Here is a 24,939-nt window from a genome sequence, read left to right as displayed (position 1 = left end):
ACAAGCAGGGGAAGTGGGAGAGGAAGAAGCAGGCTCCCAGCGGAGGAGCCCGACGTGGGGCTCGATCCCATAACGCCGGGATCACGCCCTGAGCCGAAGGCAGAGGCTTAACCGCTGTGCCACCCAGGCGCCCCATTAATGAACTTTTTTTACATACTAATCTCCATAATCTTAATCCCAACTGTGCACAAAATTCCCTTCCAAAGATTTCCTTTTCACAAACCTTCCACAACTTTCCTTCTTACGTTCAGATTTGGTCCCAGGATTTTCTTTTTTAAATAAAGAGTCTCACTTTCCCTGCATATAGAATTGTTCCCAGTAGTCTTAATTATATTTATTAGAATTCAAAGGCTTTTTTTTCCTTTTCTGACAAATTTTGCAACAGAAATAAGATGAGCCAACCTCACTTCTGGTAAACACAAAACAAAAAGTTCTACATCCAATGCTGACAACTCTAAAGACGTGCCTATTTTGACTAAATAAACCAACAACCTTAAATTATTTTTAATATTCTTTCCCAGATCACATAGACTTCAAAAACACTTGGGTTAGTTTCCATTTTTGGATTTTAGAATGCCCAGTTTTTACAAGCATTCACCTAAGAACCAACTAGAGTTCTTTTAAAATTAATTTTAGCAATACCATCTGGAGGGATAGAAAATCTCTCACATTTACAACACACATGGACACACAAATACACAAATAAGATATGAACAAAATCTTCACTAGAGGCCCAATATCTCCCTTTTATTAAAAGAAAAAAAAAATCTAGGGCGCCTGGCTGGCTTAGTTGGTACAGCATACTACTAAATCTCAGGGTTGTGAATTCAATCTCCACTCTGGGTGTAGAGACTACTCTAACAAAAAAACAAACAAACAAACAAACAAAAATCTCATTGGAAGATCATATTATAATTTATGGATCTGTTTAGCATTTTTCTCTGAAGTCTAATATTGCGGCCAAGCAGTATTACAAAAAGCGGTGATTTTTTTCCCTTTTCATAGATTCATAACTAAACATTGCCCAATTTTGGAGAATACGGCCCAAAGGTCTGCATGTGGGAATCATATTGTCATTTTCCATTTTCCAGTTAGAACATGGCCAGTTTTGTCCAAAGATACCAAAAGCTGCAGCAACAAACAAACCAAATGAAGTCCATAGTACCTCTGTGAGCACTGATTCCTCCCCTGAAAGTGGTCTTCACCAACTGAACCAAATGGCTTCTAATCAGCCTTTCCTTAAACAAGGACGCTTAAGAGAACCAATACCTCTTATTTGGAGGTAATCAAATGGGAGAAAGAAATCTAAGAGAGCCAAACCAAATGAAAGGAAGAAATAAGTTTACAGGCTGAGCATGGCATATGAAGCACTTACCAAGAGACATCTGTCCAAACCAAAAACGGTTTCCTTACCACAAGAGTTAAAGCACCAAAAGTCGATGGTACCGTCGAGGTGGGGCTCCGTCGAGGTGGGGCTCCGGGGCTGGTCCCTTGGATGGAGATCCTAGGCAGCACCAGATTTCCACTACTGACTGGGGGCCAACAAAGCACAGGCAAAGAGCTCCTGGTTGGCTCACCAAATTTATAACTGGCCTCAAGTTTGTATAGCCAACACACAGCAAAGCGGATCACTGAGACATCGAGTATGCAGCAAGGAAAGGGTTTATTCGAGAGGCAAACAAGGAGACAAGGATATGAGATGTAAGGAGGGCAAGCCTCAAATCTGCCTCCTCCAAGGAGGAAAGTTAGGGATATTTAAAGGCAAACAAAAAAAAAGTCTGCAGCTGTGCTTGTTAGTCTCATTAACCCTTTGGTTACCAGTTTCACATGAAACACAAAAACTGTGGGTGGTCTGTCTGCATGAGATTTCAATTGTCGTTTGTCATGTTTTAAATGTATGGTACTCAATTTGTTTATTACAAGAATTCTAAATATCTTGATTTCTCTACTTATTTACATCCAAGAGAGTATCACATAAATGCAAATACATGAGTGACATCATAGGTGTAATTTTAAGCCTGTGTTAAATGTTTTTTCTAAGTAAATCATTCATAAACTTTGCAACTTCAGTTCAGAACTGCTAACAAATGTGTGCCTGAGAATCATTATGATTCTCTATGATGAAGTATGCATTAGTCAGCGTAGACTAAGCAGCTACTGCAAAGAACCTCTTCCAAAAGGACAGTGGCTTAAGAAACAAGTTATTTCTCTCTCAAAAACAATCCAAGATGACTGCTCCAGGTCTGTGAGCAGCTCTGCTCCAGTCAGATACACATCAGCCTTACATGGGTGCTATTCCAATCAGCTGTAAAACAGAATCAAAGTCCAGGTATAGAAATTTCTTCTGAAGCAGCAAATGAAGCAGACACCGCATGCATCACTTCTCACATTCCAACAGCAAGAACTTAGTCACATAGCCTCAGTTAGCTATGACGAGACTGGGAAATAAAGCCTCAACTACAACTTAAGGAGTTTCTCAAGCATTCTATGAAAGGTAAGGATCCTTTTCTAACCATAGCACAAAGAGGATCCTTGGGGTTGAGACAGGAATGGAGAAAATGTTGCCTAAGTCCACCTATTACTCAATCCTAGATACTGGCCTTTACAGGACTCAGCCTTGCCTAAGCCAAGATATTCAATTGTCTCTTGAGTTTTGGAGTTTTCTACGTTTTTGAGCATTGGCAATATGTTAATTTTATAACTGATTGTTTTTTCACTTCAGCAAATATACTAAGTTATTTACCCAAGCCTTCTGGGTAAGACAATGATCCTACTGCATAAGAAAGGAGGAATGGATTCTGGAGAACAGCTAGCAGTTGCCACCACAATTTGTTTCATCTTTTGTTACTGATTTCCAATATATCATCAGTTAAAAGTTTAAGGGTCCCATCACTGTATAATTTCACATTAATGGCCAGGTTAATTCACAATTAAATAACTTTATCACTGTGCTAATTACACTATTTCTGATGGAAAGATTTTGCTTTGGATGCAAATAAAAAGAGATCCACTAATATTTTCCTGTAAAATTCACTAATATTTCAACATCACATCAAAACAATACTTAGTGAGGACAATAGTTGTAATTTGCTATGGGAAGTGGTGGGAAGGAATCATGAAGGGAATTCTGGGCTGCTGTTAATGTGGTATTTCTTAGGTGCTGGTTACATGCGTGTGTTCACTTCACGAAAATTTGTCAAGCTTTATACTTAACATTTGGGTACTTTTCTGGAGGTGTGTTTTATTTCAGACAAATCAATATTTTTTAAAGATTTTATTTATTTATTTATTTAGTTAGTTAGTTAGTTAGTTAGTTAGTTATTTTAATTTATTGGGCATGAGGAGGGAGAAAAGAGAGATCTCAAGAAGACTCCACACTGAGCACAGAGACAAATACAGAACTCAATCTCATGACCCTGAGATCATCACCTGAGCTGAAATCAAGAGATGCTTAAAGGACTGAGCCACACAGGTGTCACCAAACAAAATAATTTTTAATCCTTAAAAAATATGTATTTCAGGGACACCTGGATGGCTCAGTCAATTAGGCATCTGCCTTGGGCTCAGGTCGTGATTCCAGGATCCTGGGATCAAATTCTGCATCTGGCTCCTTGCTCAGCAGGGAGCCTGCTTCTCCCTCTGCCTGCCACTCCCCCTGTTTGTGTGCTCTGTCAAATAAATTTAAAAAAAAAAAAAAAAGAATATGGCTGGGGCGCCTGGGTGGCTCAGTCGTTAAGCATCTGCCTTCAGCCCAGGGCGTAGCAGGGAGCCTGCTTCTTCCTCTAGCCCTCCCCCTGCTTGTGTTCCCTCTCTCTCTGGCTGTCTCTCTATCAAATAAAGAAAATCTTTAAAAAAAAAAAAAAAGAGAGAGAGAGACAGAGAGAGAAAGAGAGAGAGAGAGAGAGAATATGTATTTCAGGGATGCCTGGCTGGCTCAGTTGGTGGAGCATGGAACTCTTGATCTGGGGGTTTTGAGTTCAAGCCCTATGTTGGGTGTAGAGATTACTTAAAAATAAAACCTTAAAATATATATATATTTTTCAACTCTCAATTAGTAAAATCAGCAAAATGTAGCTTCTATAAACATACCTATATTTAACCATCTCCAAAGACAAGTTTATTTTTTAACTTTTTATTTTAAATAATTTAAGATATGGGGCACCTGGGTGGCTCAGTCAGTTGGTAGTGGGACTCTTGGTTTTGGCTTAAGTCATGATCTCTGCGTCGTGAAATTGAGCCCCACGTCAGGCTCTGCTCTGAGTGTGGAGCCTGTTTGGGATTCTCTCTCCTCTCCCCCTGCCCTCCCCCACATCTCACCACCATTCATACACCCTCTAAAAAAAATTAAAAATTTTTTTAAAATAAAATAATTTAAGATATAAGTTGTAAATACAGTTCAGTTTCTATGCACTCTTTGCCCAATTTTCAATAACAGCTTATATAATCACAGTACCTTTTCAAAACCACGATGCTGATACTCATATAACTTAACTACAGACCTAATTTCACCACTTTTCATATGCACTTAAAATACTGTAATAGAAAATCCATTTCTTAACCAGAAAGAAGAAAGGTATTATTAGTAACCAAAGGATCTTGCTTAAACTGTATGATTATACTTAAAAGAAAGAGAGGCAATTAGGGTTGATAATCTCCATACCAAGTTCTTTTACAGAGGCTTATAAACATCTTTAATTATAGGCTTTCTATGGTAATTTTTCCTGCATAAAGTGCCAAAGTACAATTTTTAAATTTTTAAATAAAATCAGACACCTAGATCAAGAATAAACTGAAATACACACTAATTGTTAACAATACAAATCTTTCTATATTTTGTCTAAAGAAGAGAATTATCTTTATTTCATATAGACAGAATAACAGAAGGTTTAAGATATTTATGTACACTAGCTAAATACTCTTATTTTATAAACAGAAATCTAAGACCCAGAGAAGATCTATGATATGATTAATGTGGTATTTCAAGTGTGTGGCAGTCCTCTAACTTGAATGTCTAGGACTCTTTCTATGACACCAGCATATCTGTGTATCATAAAACCATAACACCGTGAGATAATTACTAATGTAATTCATCTAAAGTATACTACCAAAACATTTTAAAGGGAAAACAAATTGTCTCCTATTAACTTAGTTAATATAAAAAACTCAGTAAGATTATCAACAGATTAGTGAACAAAATGATAGTTTGACAAGAGAAAAGTTAACTAATAGACACAAAAATAATTCTATTTCCAACAATAGGTTGCTAATACTGGAAAGGCCAGTAGTATAACCTGTGTATAATCTAACATTTGACTTAAAAAAAATACTTTTATTCAAGAGGGTACTTTTTATCTTTTAATTTTTTAATTTATTTATTTGTCAGAGAGAAGGAGCACAAGCAGGGGAATGGCAGGCAGAAAGAAGTAGGCTCCCCACTGAGCAGGGAGCCCTGCTCGGGGCTTGTTCCCAGAACCCTGGAATCATGACCTGAGCTGAAGGCAGCTGCTTAACAGACTGAGCCACCCAGGCACCCCAAGAGGGTATTTTTTGAAAGGAAAATGAAAACCAAGTGAAAGGAATCAGTTTTTATCTGTTTGTTCTCTCTCTCTCTCTCTCTCTCTCTCTCTCTCACACACACACACACACACACACACACACACACACAAATAATCATAGGAAAAATACTATGAATTGCTTAGCAAGGTTTTAAAACTAAGCATTTCAATGCTCCAGGATTGCTATTTTGAAGGTCAATGAAGGAGAGCGGAATCAAAAGAAAAATCACTAAAACACTCAACTTGGATTATACAGATGTATCACACTTCAAATAAACCTACTGTGAAGAATGTACACAGTATCTCAATTTCATAAAGGACTTCATATTTTAAAAGGTTTCATTATAGGACTTCTTTAAAAATAACAGTAGAAATTAGTGTGTGTGTATATATCTGTGTGTGTGTGTGTATATATCTCTCTCTCTCTCTCTCTCTCTCTCCTGAATCACATCAACTGGCATTTATACCACTGAATGACTTCATTAATCTTTACCCATATTGGTAGTCAGACACCAATTTGGTTTCCCTCTGTGACTGAACAGCAGTACACACAAAATGAGACTGCATACTGAAGAAACACTACTCTAGGAGTCAAAGACCTCAGAGATCTGGCTCTGCCACTCATTTGCTGGGAGTTGCTGGGCAAATCACTTAACCTCTTTAAGTCTTATTACCACTTACAAAGTGGGGATATTAATCCCTGTTCTATTTCACAGTAATTATGACAATCAAGTAAAATAACAAGTATTTTTTAAGTGGTAAAAGCTTTAAATATTTTTCCATTTTACTTACAATGTTAAATGCTATTTAAGTGTAAGTTATTAATGGTAATATAACCAGGATCTATTTTAAATCCCATTTCTGACATACACGTTGAATATAGTATTTTGTACATAGTAAAGAACCAAGGATCAGAAACCGTTGTCTCTAATTCATCCCAGCACTGTCACTGTTTCCAGTCTGCAAAACAGGGGGAACAGCACCTACATTTATCCAACAAATGAACTAATGCATATAAAGCTGTTTTGTATAACAAGTATATTATCCTAAGGTATTACTACAATTAAACGTGGCACTAAGTATCTTTCACTTAACTTCCAAAAAGTACATATAATGGGCGGGGGAGGGGGTCCCTTTGATTTGATTCCTTTGAAAAAGTGCTATCAAAAATATTCAAGAGTACATTCAGCATTAGCGCATAAAGACCGATTCTAGATTACAAGACACCCAATTCACTAGTATTTGAGAAGTAGGAAAGAATCATCACAACATACCAGTTTCACTGACATTATAAAACTTTCCAAGGCGTAAGGGAAAAAAAAAAAACTTTTCAGGGCATAAAATTATTTCAGTAATGGTTTCTCAGCAGGAACAGCTAAATCCTCATACAGCTTCAAGATTTGTTTTTCATTCCCTCACTTGACCAGATACCTAACCTAGTAATGCCATAGTTTTAGTTTGAAATGTCGATGTAGTTCTTCCCAAGAAACAAGCACCATTCAAACAATCTTTTAATATTTCCACTGAGATTCATACCTATAAAAAGTCAGATGTATGCTGTAAGTGAACTTGGGTGTAATTCAGTGAAGCCCCTGTTTCACTAACTTTAACAAGAGAGAATAAAAACATCTGAGTCTAGATTCAATGTACCAAATCAAGCATCAACATATCAAGTCCCTCTTTATTGTATTTTAAAACTTCATATACAAACCTACATTTTTCTCATTGTATGTCAAAATAACTATCTCAAAACTCTGCTTTTCAGGTTTTCGTTACGGGGAGCCTAGAACCATACTGTTGAAAGCCACCTATGATATTCCTGTGTCTGTCTGTTCTACTTGTGAATACAAAGAACATTTGACCTGACAGTAAATGTAATGGCTTTTATCAGTCACAAAATACTGGGATGCCTTTTGAAACTGCTAAAATGTTTATGATTTTAGGTTACCCTTTAAGTAAACAGACTTCAAACTCTTTCACTCCAAATGCATACGAACCTACATAACACGTATCATGAACAGGACTAAAGAGTGTTAATTTAATCTTAGGACCTGAATTAGGCACACATGCCTAATTGACTCATCACCACTGGCAGTTGCCTTTATTCTAAGAATAGTTACTGCCACTCTCAAATTTTTATCACTCCATTCATCTTGGCTCTTCCCCCTTTATGTCACTGTTACATGTCCCTGATTTTGCACCAGCTTGTCATTCATAAGCACTACCAGTTAAAATGATCCTTTCCATGAGGATAGGGAGAAAAAAAAAATCATAGAATGTCCGGGGCAATCTTTTTAGAACATTTTTGAACATTTTTATAGCATTTATAAAATTTTTTGATGATGCTGACAACACAAGCTTTATCTTCATCACCATGGAAGCTCTCTGTGTGATTAATTTTAGATGTCCTTATAGTTATTTTAAGCCATCAAGGTCCCCTTAATTGTTGAACGAAGTGAAGATTCAGCTCTGTCATTTAATAAAATCTTACAAAAATCTAATTCAAAAGTCGAAGCTACTTAATTTTTAGTAGCAAGCTACCAATTTCATTATCAATTATCAATAATCTTTATTATCAAGTTTAACAATGTCCAACATATAAGGAAACTATAAATCCTTCTATAAACATAGTCTTCTTAGGGGCACATTCCCTTTCTTACAGAGCTACATTCAGATACAGAGGTGAGCTAGATTCCATGATATATACACACACAGAAAAATAAAAAGGAAAAGAAATTAAGCATTAATGCCAGAAAAAACAAAGTTGTACAGGAAGGAAAAAATAAGTTTATTATAATAGCTATATATTATAACATTTATAGTCATAAAAATATAACACTCAATACTGTTCTAAACCAAAATTACAGGATAATTGTACTGAAAAACAGGGGTACAGAAAATGGGAGAAGGTAGGTAAAGGGGAGGAAGACTGGTAAATTCTCATCTTTCACTGAACAATGACTTAAATTGAAAATCAACAAGTAGTAATGAACACACTTGAAGACATGGCAATGAGTAACAAAAGCATCGACTAACGAAACAAAAGCTCCCTGTCTCTCTAGGCAGAACAACATGAAGAAGGAAGAGAGGGAGGACTGATTTTTTCCTTTTCCCTAAAAACTTCCTAGAACTATTTAATACTTTATATTCACGTACAACTCTGATTGAAAAAAAAAAAAACCTAAAAATAGGTTTAAATAAACCAAGTTGCAATTACTCAGTGGGGGAAAAAAAAAAAAGAAGAAAACTAAAAATAAACACCAGCAATAAATCTTAAGCTTTTGTTAAACAAAATCACATTTTCTCCCATGTGAAAGAAAATGAATTACAGTTTCAAGATTTTCACAAGCATTTGTGGAGTTTTAATCACAATATGCAATCACTTTAATTTCAATTTGTGCCATTATTTTTGGTTACTTCCTTGGACAATTTCAAGATGTAGGTAAAGACTACAAAAAAATGTTAACACTTTTCAGGTCTTGTTACATACTTCCAAATCGGTTTCTAGGGAAATTAAGTTTGGTTATACTGCCACCAGCAGTATGATCATAGCATTCTCTTTAGTACTTGGTACTATTAATTTTGAAGTGAAAGATTTTGCCTTATTTTTATTTCTACTTTTATCACTATTCCTGGTGTCTCAATATTCTTACCAACATATATGAGCTTTTATATAACATGACTTGGTCATATTTCCTGCAAAAAACACCTTCAGTTCTGTGCAGTGTCTTTTTATTTTGATTACAGTGTTTTCCCTTTCAATATATGTACAAAGGTTTTCATATACATGCAATGAAACCTATGAATTTTTTTGCAATTTTTTCTATGGTTTCTAAATTTGAGAAGTTTTTTTCTCCTGGGATTATTTTCTTCTTAAAAAAAAAAAAAAACGTAATTAAAATTAACATGACCCCTAAATTAATTTATTTTTTAGGGAAAGGAAAAACATCCATTTAACTAACAAATAATACATCCTTATCTGTTAACTAAAAAGTTTATATTTTATCCTCAATACATTTTCAAGTACTTGTATTTAAGCAAAAATCTTCATAGGAAAAGCTGTAACATTTGCTTTACAAATTACAAATTAAATTATATGTTATACACTATTTACAGTGAATTTAAAGAGCACTTTTTTCCTAAAATCTTTCAGTGATTTGATTTTAATATACCCTTCTGATTTCTTTCCTCATTTTTTAATTGGTATGATTATTTTCTTGAAAATAAACTTTCTATTTATACTATGTACATCAAATTATTCACTCTATCTGAAAAAAACTATTCTAATTTAAAACAAAATCTTAAAAAGCGTGTTCCAAACATTAACAAATCATGAAGTCAGCTTAAGTTCTGCACTAACAAAGTTCCACTGGAGTGGAAAACATGATCTCACTGGTTTATAATACATACTACATAGAATATATAATACCTGGGGCGCCTGGGTGGCACAGCGGTTAAGCGTCTGCCTTCGGCTCAGGGCGTGATCCCAGCGTTATGGGATCGAGCCCCGCATCAGGCTCCTCTGCTATGAGCCTGCTTCTTCCTCTCCCACTCCCCCTGCTTGTGTTTCCTCTCTCGCTGGCTGTCTCTATCTCTGTCAAATAAATAAATAAAATCTTAAAAAAAAAAAAAAGATCTATAATAATACCTAACCTTTCCATATTTTGGTATATAATACAATTTTATATATAATCATGTAATAAACGTTACAATTACATAAGATGTTTTTCTAAAATATTGTTTTACTGTCTCATTGTTTTATAATGTAATAACTATATATCTTGATAAGGCATATAAAATCAATCTTTCCATAACCCTCTTCATCTAGAGGCTATGTTCCTCTGTAACACAGCACAAAGTACATTTCTTCCCATAAAATCAGAAAAGAGTAATAATTCACCCTCAGCAGAGGTATGCTGAGCAAGTATTACACCAAAACATTTGTCACAGGCCTGTAAACATGCAATCGTAAGTTACTTTAGGGGAGGTGTGAGAGGAGAGGAGAAAAAGGAGGAAAGGTAGGGGAACAGGAGCAAGGAGAAGGCATAAAAATAAGTATGAAACATTTTCTACTCTGAAGGAGGTACAAGGAAGACACCAACACCTTCTAAATTAGAGAGGGTAAACTGTTAGAGATGCTACGTATGCGTAACAATGGACAGAATTAGGTGGTAACCCAATGTTGAAGGCCAAGGGCTCCATAGTCCAACTCCAAGAATAATAAAAGTGCCATTCCTCCTATGGTGCGAAAATGGACAGGGGTAGAAACAGAAAGCATCTATACTATTTAGGTAAAAAAATAAAACAAACAAAAAAACCCCACACATGAGAACTCACATTACCCACAAATTTCTATTTGAATGTTTTTCTACTAGTTTTTAACTCATAGAGGTGCTAGGAAAATTTAACTATTTTAAATAACAGCAACATGTCAATAACTATAAAACATTAAGAACTGGATCCAGGGGCTGGCAGACTTAACAAAGCCAGACAGTTATTATTTTAGGTTTTGTGGGCAGTGCAGACTCAAAGGCAACTTCACAATTCTGCCATTATGGCAAAAAACCAGCCATATACACGATATGTGGATGAGGAGGCTCTTTTCCAATATTTAATTCACAAAAGCAGGCTGATTTGGTGGATGGATGGGCCATAGCTTGCTGACCCTTGACTTAATCTACACATTTTTTTAAAATTACAAATTCAACAACTGTAGGGGAAACCACTATTTTAAAACTCAAAACTCACAAATATATGAGTTCAGAAAAAAGCTTACGGGTATGAGGGCATGGAAATGGTTTCTTTTTATTTACAGGCATTAAAGTAATAGGACAGTGGGATGCATTCCTTTGCGAATTTGTTACTACAACTTGACCATTTAAATTTCCGAATTTCTACATGAATGAAAATAAATCTAAAAACCGAAGTGACCAATGACTGACAAGTCTTAAGATAATCACTACAGGATTAAAAATAACTTTCATACATAAGTTCATAGCAATTCTTGTTTCTGGTCCTATGACATAATCTTACTATATTAGTAAGAGAAAGATACTTCCTATAGCATTCTGATTCACTTTTCTAATCCCCAAAAACCTCTTCTCCTAATGGAATGGAGAGTCCCCAAAAGTAGGGTACATATTATTAAGTGTAAACATAGCTGTTAGAAATGTTACTGCATGCACAAGTATTACCTCATATCTCCCTCTATATCAGCAGTAAAATATCTACAATAATTATAAAATATAATTATAAAATTAGATAATTATAAAATCATCTACCACTAACTCTTAGTTAAAACAATTTCAATACTACTTGAGTAAGATTTTAGGTTTTATCCTTATACTTACAACCTGTAACCATTGCCACCCACCACTACCCCATTCTAGTAACATCTTTTAACATGAAAATCAAGTATTAAAAATCTATTAAATATCTAATCCCTATATCAAGCAATCAAAAAAACCTTCTGTCCTGATAATAGAAAAATAAAATTTGACACTACTATATATGTCATAGAACAATAAATTATTGTGTTAACATGTCTGAACATTGTGTGGCCTTGACAGTTGGAAATAGTTTCAATAATGCCACTGTTTTTTAGAATGTCACAATTTCAGTAGTAAACCGCCTTCATACCTACTAGAAACATTTTTTAACATTCTGATTGTAGTTAATTTTATTTTATTGAAAATACATTTGCTTATTTTGGAAAAAACTTAGAAGTCATTATATGGCCAACTCACAAAATAACAAACAAATTAAAGAAAAAGAAAGAAGTAGTTCAGCATATTGATAACTGGTCTAATCTGAAATCTTAGAGTTTATATGACTACAGGAAATCTTGTGGTTATTATAGTCCTTAGACTCTTTATTTTTCAGGAATCATTCTAAGTCACAGATCAAAACAAATTTGAATTAAAAAAAAACTCATCATGTGATTTTAACATTCTCAAATTTTATTTTCAGTACAGTCGAGACAATACAAAGCTATACGGGACTAAATTAAGACAGAAAGCAAATTTTTGTGTCACTATTTTCACACAATAAGCCCAGATTAAATGAATAAAATTGCTGTTACTCATATACAAAGTTAACCTCAAAAACACATATACCTTTATATGTGTATATATATGTTTATACATATATACATTTAACATATACCTTTCCCTCCGTTTTTGAAAAATCCCACATACACTTTTGCAAGAAAATGGCATTTTACTGTCCTATCTCCACCCAAAACTCACTCCATACTTGGAAAACTACAGGCTAAAAGAAACCAAAGTTAAGTGACACTAACCAGATGGAGGAAACCCCAAAGTAGTCTAGATATCATCCAGCACTAAGGAATCTAATTCTAATTTTAAATAGATCTTGTGTTAGGAAAAGATGAAGGTAAAGAGGAAGCTAACACTAGGGGGCAGCATCGAGCTGTTGGGACGGCATGGGCATTCTAACAAACTTTAAATCAAGGTTAGTATATTTTTAATGAAAATTACATTATAATGAAAGACAACTTTACAGGGTAATAAAATTTGTCATAAAGGAAAAAGGATAGCTTTCTGTTTTGATTGGCTACACTTTCCAATTTCTACTGTGTAATTTTTCTTGCATCTTATCAGTTTAACATGTACTAGTATGTAAGATTTTTATTTTATTTATTTATTTGAGAGACAGAGAGAGAGAGAACTAGGGGAGGGGCAAAGGGAGAGGGAGAGAATCTCAAGCAGAATCCGTGTTAAGCTCAGGGCCCTATCTCATCACCACCAAGACCATGCCCTGGGATAAAACCAAGAATCAGACACTCAACAAACTGAGCTACCCAGGCGCTCCAATAATGTCCTTTTGATAAAAACAAAACCCATGGCATTTCCACTGAGGTAAGCACTACAGAGACAAGGACTGACATTTTTACCCAATGTATTTCCTTGGGTTAATACTAAATTTAAGTTTTGTTACAGTCAATTAACATTTTAAACTTGATTTAAAAGGTTGACAAGCAAGCTTTGCCCATTCATTGAATAATATCAGCATTATGACAAAAAGTGGTGGAGTATACGCCGCCTCAAGGATTTAGTAGGACAGGGAAAACAAGGTTTACATATGGAATTTTAAGTGAAAAAATACTACAGGCAGAAAAAGATTCTATGATTATATATAAGTAGTCCTCCAACCACTAATGAAAAACTGAAACATTTGTATGTAGAAAAGAAGGTAAAATGAGATAAGTTTTTTCTGCAGCCCTTTGTTTCATTGTCATTTACAAAGATCAGAGTAAACCCATGAGGTAGGTTTTTTCGCCCAAGTTCAATTGATAAAGATTAAGATAAACTTGCTCACCAAACTCGTGAATAATGGGTCACGGTTTTGTTAAAAGTCTCACTCCAAAGCCCTAAATTCTTTCCAATACTGGCCAATACTTGGGGACAGAGAAGTTGGAGAGAACTGAGCAACAATTCTCTTTAATGTAACTGCAATTTCCCTTGCTATAACATCTATATCCTATATTCACCATAAAGCAGTAAAAAAACTAAAACAAAAACCCGCCCCTAGAGTACTTGCATACCATACTTGAGACCTCCGAAAAGTACTTCAAAATCAGCTGCTCATAAAAGGGGAGAATCTGCTGGCTTTTAAGTTGTAAAATATAAACTGGTAATGGGAAGAACAAATACAGTTTATCACACAACATATTCCTGATGTCAACTGGTAAGAAAGGTCTTCCTTGACCACTTAGTTTAAGCATCAGTCATTCTTACGCAGGGATTCTTAAGCAGGAGTCTGTGTATAAAATTCAGGCTTGTATATCTAGATTTAACAAAATACATTCTCATCTTAATCTCTGAAAATTACTCTTTCCAGTTAGGAATGTAAGCAAAACCACGGGAATATGTAGTACCTGATACTTTTTAGAAGAGAAATTACAATACAATACAAATTACATCCATTAAAGACCATTTAGTCTTCACCAATTTGAAATTAGGCAATTAGACCTGAAACTACTCTTGATATTTAATGTTCTACTAAAGCATGGATTCCTTTCTCTTATTTAATGTTTTATTTCAATGTAACTGTTGTTAATCCTATATAGCCCCCATTTAAAAATCATCAGTCTCATCACACACACACACACATAGACATAAAAATCCCTCCAGCACATCATTTTCTTCATACCACTTGTCACTGATGCTATTTCTCTCTCCCTCCCTACCAGAATATTCAGCGAGTATACGGATATGGGTTGTCTGGTATGGACCCCCAAAATCTTGAACAGGTGACTGACTCATAAAGGTACTCAACATTTGTAGAACAGGAAGTCCTAAAAAAAAATTTACACAAAAGTCTTGACTTAAGGCTTTCCGCTGCATTACAATTAACTACATTCTAAATTTCCAGCTTTTCCAGTATATTGTTCTTAATTACGTAAACTGTCACATGCTAGTTTTGCTCCACCGATAACTACTGTTTCAACGTAAAACTAGACTACTGAACAGTGCATAAGACATTAAATGAAAGAAAAAAAAACAGTATAACCTACTTTTTAAAAAAGTATGTGCTTTAATGTTACTCTTTACTACTTAAAACAGGGACTTGTGTGAACGACCCTTCCAATGAGGGCTGCGGATGTTGCCGATACTTCTTCCTCGTGCCCAACTCCTAAAGACAGCCCATGTGGACAGGCTCCCACGTGAACAGTTCTTCATACAAGCCACGGGAAGATCTTCGACATCATCGCCCGCGCCCTCCCAAGGCCCCTTCTTAGCTGGGGTACTCGACGATCCGAAGAGAGAAGCGAGTTGAGCAGACCCCTAGATCAGCGGAGGGCCGCAGCCGCTCTCCTACTACTTCCCCAGCCGGGACCCACGCCGCTCGCCGCCGCGGGGCTTTCAGGAACAAAGCCCGGGCAGCCACGCCACCTTCGGGCCCACCCGGCCTCCCCCACCGACTCAGCCTCAGCCCCACCCTCAGCCCCCAGCTCCCGGGACCCCAACCGGCTTAAGTGTTAACTCCCCCGCGTCCCGCCTGGGCTTTTCGGTTGGTGGGGGAGGAAAGCCTCCACGAGGCCTGCCGCGGTAGGAGCACAGGCGCCACCGTCCGTTAGCCTCCCGGTGCCGGAACAGCGGCTCCCAGGCTCCATCCCGGGGGCCCCTCGCCCGACCCCATGATAGACCGGAGGGAAGGACGACACAGGAAAAATCGGGGCATTCCTCGTCGCCGCAAGTCCCTCCAAGGCCTGACTGCGGATCCTCCCACCCTCCGGCCACAGGGTCCCCGCCTCCTCTGGCGACGCCACCCTCGGCCCCCAGGCCGCCCGCACGCAGCCCCCTAACCGCCGCCGCCCGCCCAGCAGTCACTCCCCCACTCTCCGCGCGGGTGCCCAGCCTCGACAGGAGGCTGGGTCGAGCGCGGGGTCCCGCACGCGGAAAGAAGGCTGCCCGGCCGCCAACCCCGCGGCAGCCCAGAGCGCACACGAGGAGTCGCGGCGCCCCACGCGCAGCCCACCGCGCGCTCCGCTCCGGCTCGCCGCCGCCGCCGCTGCCGCTGACTGCAGCGCCCGGATCCCCGAGGGACCCAGCCCGGACTCCCCGATTCTTGTCTCCCTTTCTACCCCCCCGCCGTCCCGGGACTCGCAGTCTCCGGCGCGCATGGGGCCGGTTCTGGGGGAGGGAATGTAAACAAATCGGGGTTTTATAGTTACCTCACACTCGAGTGCCGTGTGCATCTCCTCTCCGCTCGGTACCAAACCCCGGCTGCACCAAACCGTGTATTCACCAAAGCCGGCTGCGCTAAGTGCGTCGCGGAGGCCCGCGCGTCAGACACCGCGCTACGCTACCGGCGTACAAGGCCCACTCAGGTCCCTGCGCAGCCGCACCCCGTCCGCCTATGGGTGCTACGCTCTGGGCGTACACGCACCACCCAGCCATTCACTTCAGATAACGCAATTTGCGGAAGCGAACTGCATCACTCTCAGATTCCATATGGACAGACCGAGCAGTAGGAAATTCGAGTCTACGCAAATTGCGGAACTCCGTGGCTCCGCGGTAGTTTTGTTCCAAGAAAGGACGCTGCGGGGGAGTTGGGGCGGCTTCTAACGCATGCGTGGAGCGCCATTTACCGCTCGCCTTTTCTCCTGGTTTTGCATGTCGGTTGCTGCAGCCCTGGGGAGGCGGATGAGTAATGTAAGCTGTAAGCGCAAACGCTTTAGCCATAAGGTTTCAGATTGATACACAGAGATGTTTATCTGTACTGGAGTTAAACATCTACACTAACAACCCCTCCCCTTTGTTAAAATAACGTCTCAGTCTCTTAGGGCAAAAAGGAACTAATACTTAGTGCTAAGTACAAGCTCTTTTGCATAGTTTTCTCCCCACCCCACAATTTATTCTCAAGCGCACTTCCTGTGGGCCTTCCAAGCCTAAAAGAAAAAGTTGAGTTCAGAGAGCATGTCGTGTACTTATGGTAATTCTTGAGACTCTGGCAACTTTCCAAGGTTTTCCACCACCTCCTACTGCCTAATTCACCCATTATTTCTTAACACCCAACGGCAAAACTCCTGATCCAGCCAAGCAATTCTATGGACTCCTGGCTACCTCGCGCTATTTCTTGTTCCCATTCCTTTGCTCACACCATACCTGCCATCTGAACTGTCTCCTCCCCTTTTCTTAAGCAATTCATAACGCGTACTTTCTGAAAAGGTGGCTCTGGACACTTTCCCTTTGCTCCATTACTTTGCTTCCTGCAGTTATTTAATACCCATGGTGAGGCTTATCTGTATTCTGTCTGGTGTGCCTGTTTCTGCATGCAGCCAGAATCTATTTAATAGAGTGAGTTCTGGGGGTGCCTTATTGATGTCTAGCAGAGTGCATAAAACCATGATCAATAGTAACAGGAAGGTTTACTATGTGTCAGGTACTTCCTAAGTGCTTTACATATATATTAATTTCATGCTCATAACACAGTTTAGTAGATATTATTATCCCACCCCAGGAAACTGAGGCACAGGGAGTTAAGTAACTTAAGATCACAGAACAGATAGGGAGGAGAATTGGGATCCAAATCCAGTATGGCTACATATCCTACTGTTCAGCATATTTATCTCTGTGAAGCAAGATTCTGTTTTTGTTTTGTATCTCTACAAAGAACATCTTTTAGGTGCTTAATAAATGCCTACAGACTGTCAAGATACTAAGCTTCTCACACCCCTTCTTGTCTGGGAAAGTCAGTCCATTGACACCCCCCCCCCCACTACTGCGAGTTTCCACAGCTGTTATTAGGCAGAACTCCTGAGGTATACAGAAGAGATCAAATCTGATCATCGCTTCAAGTCTCACCATAATCGCTAACTGTGGGAGACTATGACCATGGTCCTAAGATTCATGCGTAAATTAAGGGAACTGGTCTAAATTTATTCTAAAGTCCTTAGATTTCATAAAAGCAGAACTAAAGTCCTTAGGTTTCATAAAATCAATATGGTACATCTTCTAGGTACAAAGCATTAAAAGCCTCCAAATTACCCTTATATTTTAAGGCTCATAATTATTTTATTGACCACATTATTATCAGTACCTTTACCATATACGTAATATCTTTCTTCTAAATATCAATAAGATACAATACTTGCATTCCTTTATCTTAGGGTACCCATAATGCTCTTTCACTTTATAAGGCTAATTAATGTTCAGCTGGCTCACACAAGTACAGCTGAACTGGTTAATCACATATTCAAACACTTCCATCAGGTTGGTCAACAGCTGCAGTTCTAAGTCGAATTCCTCAAGACCCCACCCCTGTACCAGACCTTTCTCTCAGGATTCTCCAGACCTCCCTCATTTCAGGAACTAAGGGATTAATGCCTGGCTAAGAGGGGGAAACCTGCAGGACCCACCTGTTATCAAAAACTTTCATTCTAATTGGTTGGTGCCCTTGCTTTACCAATTGTTTCATATTTTAAATATCATCCTTGCATAAAACTACAGAGTAAACCTACTTGAAAACAGACCATGTCTCCTCCCACTTCTATAAACTTAAGCAAACATTTCCCATATGATCAAGTATATGCACTCTGATTAGGGCAAGGCTTAGAGTAAAATTACTACATATGGTAAATGAGCTGCAAACTAGTATATTACTTTCCTACTGGGAAAAGGAATCTCAGCAAATGACTTGAAGGCTTACTCAAAATCACCTGCTGAGTTAAACAATGGAGAGTGCCGCAAAAATACCACTGTAACGTATGGTTTATTTTTGCCCATTTTCTTTATATAAGGAATGTGTCAGAGTAAGGAATTTCTAATATGTTAGAGTCATAGAACTTTTTTTACAAAACATTTTATTTATTTAAGAAAGAGAGAGCGAGAAAGAGCGTTGTGTGTGAGAGAAAAGGGGGGAGGGGGGAGAGAGAGAGAGAATCCCGAGCAGGCTCCACACCCAGGCAGAGCCTGACTCAGGCCCTGATCTCATGAACCTGACATTATGACCTGAGCCAAAATCTAAGAGTCGGATACTTAACCAACTGAGCCACCCAGGTGCCCAGAATCATAGAACTTTCTAAAAGGGTTAGTCGTTTTTTTTCTATCCACCCCATATGATTCATAAAGAAGCTCACCTGAACTATAAAAACAGTATAGATGATTTGCAAAAGCTTGGGCGGGGAGGAAAGAGAGAGTATCGAATTATTTGTAAATGGTTTACCTTTCATTCGTTTTGTTTATTCACACTGCTTCGGTCACAGTTTTATTTCACATACCTAAAATTTTAAGCATGACCAATCCACCTTTGCCAGGCGTGATATAATAAATCTGATGGCCTGGGGTGCCTGGGTGGCTCAGTTGGTTAAGTGGCTACCTGCTCCCTGCTCAGCGGGGTGCCTGCTTCTCCCTCTCCCTCTGCTGCTCCCACTGCTTGTGCTTTCTCACCCTCTCTGTCAAATAAATAAAGTATTTTTTTAATTAAAAAATAAATAAATCTGATGGCCTTTTTTGCTCCTCAGAGGATTAGAGAAGAACCAGCTGCAATAAATACAGAAAATAACCATACTTCCTACCTCAATCTTCAGTTGTGACTAAAGAAAGTCTGTGTCGTCAACTTGGTTTCCCTCTAGTAGAGGAGAAAATTGTCACCATCCACAACAAAGTTAAGAACTTTTAATTAAATTTCTAAAGAACATTACTGATTCAAACACATCAGACCTTTCAAACAATTGTTCTTTCCATGAATTAAGATTAGTAATAACTAAAGATGAAGAAAGCTCCTTATTTTCATGTTCAGCTTAAACTCTGATTTTTAGGGGCATCTGGGTGACTCAGTCGGCTAAGCATCTGCCTTTGGCTCAGGTTGAGAACCCAGGGTCCTGGGATCAAGTCCCAAGTCAGGCTCCCTGCCCAGTGGGGAGTCTGCTTCTCCCTCTCCCTCTGCCCCCGCCCCGTGCTCCCTCCCTCTCTCTATCTCAAATAAATAAAATATTTTTAAAAATAAATAAATAAATAAACTCTGATTTTTACATGATCAAAAAAGTCTCGTTCAGACAAAGTCATGCCTAGAGGAAAGAGAACAAGACAGACTAAATAATATGGATATACATCCCTGAGGTGGAGGGGTACAAAGTACCAGGAAAAGGTGTTAACGAATTGAAAACAGAATATATAAACGTAGGCCTCAAAATTAACAACTGTCTACTCACTTTTGGAGGCTACATATTTCAGCCAGGAGATTGAGCCCCCCTCCCGGCCCCCGCACTCCAGATCTGAAGCCAGAGAAATGCAAAAGGCACAACCCATTTCTGTCCTTTATGCCCCATAGCACTGTGTGACATCTACCATGTCAAGCCCATGGTCAGAATGGGAAGTGGGATCTGGGGGACAGTCTTTTCCTGACCCCTTGAGAAATTATGGCTCTGCTATCTCATCTAAAGTCTTGCCATTCCTAATTTTAAGATAAACAGACTGTGAAAGTTTGCATGGAGGCTCTCATCAGAGCAGTGAGGCTGCCCTTGTAACCCTTTCTAATGAGCAGGACGATGTCACTGACAAGACCATCCTCTTCTACAGAGCCCATCACTTTGAGGAGGGTACACTAAGGCAGGGAGAGAGCAACCCATCCCACCCTGGTGAGAGACAAATATGACCGATGTGCCTGTCAGGTGAGACCATTTTGAGTTGGTAGGCTTATGCAATAAAATGAGTCTCAGGCTATTTGCACAAACGAAAATAGATTGGAGAAATGAAACAAAACGTGCAAACGACTCCCTGCCCCCCGCAGAAAAGTTCACTTTTGTATCATTTGCCTAGATGATGCTAACATGACACCAGGCAGATCCCTCAGTTGTGGTTCACTGCAATACAGACAAAAGGACTTTTAACATTAGACAGGAAGAAGGACAACAATGGAGAGGCTTCAAGTTTCTGATTTACCATGGCAAGTCCTTTCGAAAACAGGAATGAGACCCAGCCTAGGAGAAATCAGAGTACCCACTCAGAAGAATGAATGAAAGAAAGCAGCTCACAGCAGAGCCAGGATAACAGGCAGACCACACATTTGCTCACATGAAGTTTTGCCCCAGTCCTAGTCTACTGTACTCACCAGTCTCTGGAATTCCACATTTAGAACTTTATTCCTGGGACCTGAAACCAAAGGGACTTTGACCCTAAGGGAAGTTACCACTATTTTATTGCTTATTTATACTGCTGCGAGAGTGTATTTTTCATGCCTTTTCTGAAGAGGAAGTTTTAAGAGGGGAGGAAACATGACGCTCTAGTTTCCTAAGGGTAATGTGGTACAAAGGGACAAAAGGGAAACTAGACAAATTGCCAACTTCTCAATCTTGCTTCTAGCCAGCCTCGTTCACTCACACAATACTAAGATGAAGAAAACCAGTACGTTTGGTAAGCTGTCACTTGAACCAAGCATGGGGGCCAACAGGCAGCCATTTTGGGTCTTTTAGAACTCTGAAAGCACAGGAAAAAAATCAACTTTCCAAACCTTAACTACTAAGCCAAAGGAATAAAAAAAGCAACATGAATAATCCACATGGATATTGCAAATTCTAAGAGGATCTGTGGATGGTTACACTTCAATTTAAGGAAAATTATCAACATGGAAATCAATTAGCAATAAGTTACCACGTAAATATTTTTTCTTGAAGATTTTATTTATTTTCAAGAGAGTGCGCAAGCATGTGTGCATTAGCTGGGGAGGGGCAAGAGGAGAGGGGAGAGGGAGAAGCAAGCTCCCCACTGAGCATGGGAGCCCAACACGTTCCATCCCAGGACCTTGAGATCATGACCTAAAGCCAAAGTCAGATGCTTAACAGAGCCACCCAGGCGCCACTCCATGTAAATATTTTTTAAAGCAGGTTCATTTGTTTAACTGGTTAAAATTAATAAACTCATTTTTAAAATTTAAAATGTCATCACATGAGAGCGTATTTCAAATCTTGCCTAGAGATTCCAAGATAATTAATAATGAAACCCATTTCACAACTGACATTTATGAAAACAAATACATCTTTAAAAAATCAAGATACACTAGGTTTAGCTTAACAAACGTTGCTTACCTTTATTTATTAAAAATTTGACAGCAAGAATGCAGCAAAATTCTAAACATTAGGGAAGGCAGTAAATGAATTGTCAAAACAAGAGTAGCTTTTAGGGATTTCCAAATTTTTCTTGCGCTGTTTCTAAGTAAGCTCAAACTGTATTTTATTTTTACTAGAATAAGCCATTTCTGCATTCTTCACAGAATCCCACAGACCACCTCTTCTTACCATTTCACATCTTTAGAGAAGTTCTAGATACTCCCCAATGTTTTTTGAAGAATGATTCTGGCAGTGGCCAATAATTAAGAACCTACTATGCTTGGCTTGCTTCCTCATGGATGATCTCACCTACAGCCTTCAATGATTTCATCAACTCAGGTTTCATTCCAATTACAGTGACAGTTGCTTTCTCTAGGCAATTAGGTTTCACAGTCTTTCTTCCCACCCTAAATACAGGAAGATGTATAGTTTAAAATGTACCGATTAGTTTAAATGAGTTAAATATGATAACTTATTTTATCCGTGTACAGCCCTGCAAGGTAAATATGATTATGCCCATTTTGCAGATGAAGAAAACTGATGTGGTTACATAGCATGTGGCCAACCCAGGACCCCAGTCCAAACCGTCTGGCTCTGGAGGCTATGCTCTTAACCCTTGCATTACGTTCCCTCTTATATCAAGGCTATCCCAATTTTTGTGAGGATATCTACATTAATTTTTCTGCAAAGGCTGGTAATTAAAAAAAAATCTGTAGAACCATAAATTGGTGGCTTTTAAGTCTATAAACGTTGCAGGTCAATGGAAATTTTAAATGGAATAAAGAACAGCATAAAAAAATTCCAAGATACTTATAATGTGAACATTTGTTCTTTTTTGCTTTATCTTTCAGCTTGAGTAGCTTGAATCAATTCCAAGGGAGATGTTTATTCCACAGTCTCTTAAATTAGAAAGTTAATTAGCCAATCTGGTTATACATTTAGTTGAAAGCTTTCCCCTCTTTATGGTGATTTGATGTAGTTGTTCAAGTATTTATTTATACCAGTAAAGTTATATTAAAAATTAAGCAGAATCAAGTGTATGTTAACAAATTTGATCAGTCATGTAAAAGTGAGCTATTAACATGCTCATCAATAAAGACTCGGTCAGGTGCAGGCAAATATATCCCAGCAAATTTAAAGTGAAATTCACTTAGCGAATTAAACTTTCACTCCACTCCAGTCCTTAGACTTATCTCTACCCTCTGCAAGTCTCCCTTGGAAAAAGAGACAAGTGTTAACGAAGGGTTGGAAATATCTTCAAGCAAAAGTTTGTGTCCCTTTTATGTTGCAAGCTACTCTTTTTAAGTAGCTAGGAAATGAGGGTGAACAAAATAGGATTCTTGCCCTTCAGTAGCTTACAGGCCAGTCAAGGACATCATAAAGGAGGCAACTTCAGTACAGTATGAAAAGTACTATACTGGAGATAGGTATGGGTTGCTCTGGCAACCAAAGCAAAAATGCCTTCAGAAAGGAAGTGACATCCAAGGTCTGACTTAAGGATGAGTAGGACAGAGCCAAGTAAAGGGCAGAGGGCAGAGCAACAGCAAGCAGAGGGATGAAATGAGTAAAAGTGTGGTTCTCAGTTGGGGAACTGAAACCCAGGGTGTTGATGTGTGTTTCTGACACACGGGATTAGAAGACATGAGACAGGACCAGTAAGCCAGGCTTTTGTGTACCATACAGAAGAGTCTGAACGCTGCCCTGAAGGCAGTAAGAGCTGCTGCAGGATTTTAAGCAAGCGTCATGATCACAGGCAAGAAGGAAGAAGGTAACACGATTAGTCGGGTAGGCAGAATAATGCCTCCCACCACCCCCTGCAAATGATACCCACATTCTCATCTCTCGAACCTGTGAATGTTAGCTTACATGGCAAAGGACAATAGAGACTGGGGTAGAATTCGGTGGCTAGTTAGCTGACTTTGAGATGGGGAGATGATCCCCAATTAGCCGGGCAAGCTCAATTTCATCACTAAGGTAGACAGAGACAGGGAAGTCTGAGGGTGCCGTGACTGTGGAAGCGAGGTCGCAGGAGAAAGCAAGCCACCAGCTGAGGAACATGGGTGGCCTCTAGTAGCTGGAAAAGGCCAGGAAATGGGTTCCTCCCGAAGGGGTGTGGCCCAGTGAGACCCATGTCAGACCTGTGACCCAAAGAACTGTAAAATAATAAATCTGCATTGTTCTAAGCCGCCGAGGTTGCAGTTACATGTGACAGCAGAAATAAAGAACGAATACCTTAGGAAGCTGTTACAGCAATAATCCATGTGTGAAGTAATCCGGGATCAAAAAAAAAAAAGTTGATTTGACAAGCGTCAAGGAGATAGAATCAAACTGGAACCCCGGCTCTGTTAACTTATTAGCCATGGCTTTGAAAGACCCTTCTTAAACCTTATCATTCACCTTCGAGTTCAATACCTAAAAATTGAGCACTATTTTGCAGGGTTTTGTTTGTTTTACTTTCTATTTTTATGAAAGCAATACATTAACATTAGCTTTAAATTTCAAATCAAAATTACATGCTACAATACAAAAGAATCATGAAAACATTATGCTAAGTGAAATAAGTCAGACACAAAAACAAGTATTTTATGATTCCACTGATTTGAGACACCTAGAACAGGCACGTTAAATGAGAAAGAAAGTACTAGAGAAGTGGTTACCACGCTGGGCGGGAGCGGGAGAAGAGGGGAAGAGAATGGGGAATTAATGTTTAATGGGTACAGTTCCGATTTGGGATGATGAAAAATTCTGGAAATGGACAGTGATGATGGCTACAAAACACTGCGAATGTACTTAATGCAACTAAATTGTACA

At 38.7% G+C, this 24,939-nt stretch overlaps 1 protein-coding gene across 3 annotated transcripts in view; it reads right to left on the bottom strand.

Annotated features, from left to right (window-relative positions):
• Positions 1–24,939, bottom strand: part of SLC39A10 (solute carrier family 39 member 10) — a 135,475-nt gene that overhangs the window by 50,008 nt on the left and 60,528 nt on the right. The window contains exon 1 of one of the 3 annotated variants that reach the window (XM_045806370.2): positions 16,255–16,404. The exons of 1 other annotated variant lie outside the window; for it this stretch is intronic. The gene's annotated coding sequence lies outside the window, so the exon portion shown is untranslated. Of the gene's footprint in view, positions 1–9,984; positions 10,189–16,254; positions 16,405–24,939 lie in introns of those variants that run through there. One more of the 3 variants, XM_087862222.1, reaches the window with a different exon arrangement.

Source organism: Ursus americanus, chromosome 1 (genome assembly GCF_024610735.1).
Source record: "Ursus americanus isolate L20-20 chromosome 1, mUrsAme1.1.p, whole genome shotgun sequence".
NCBI classification, from domain to species: Eukaryota; Metazoa; Chordata; class Mammalia; order Carnivora; family Ursidae; genus Ursus; species Ursus americanus.
Note: the sequence above shows the minus strand (reverse complement) of the source record. Positions and strands in the feature narration are given on the sequence as shown.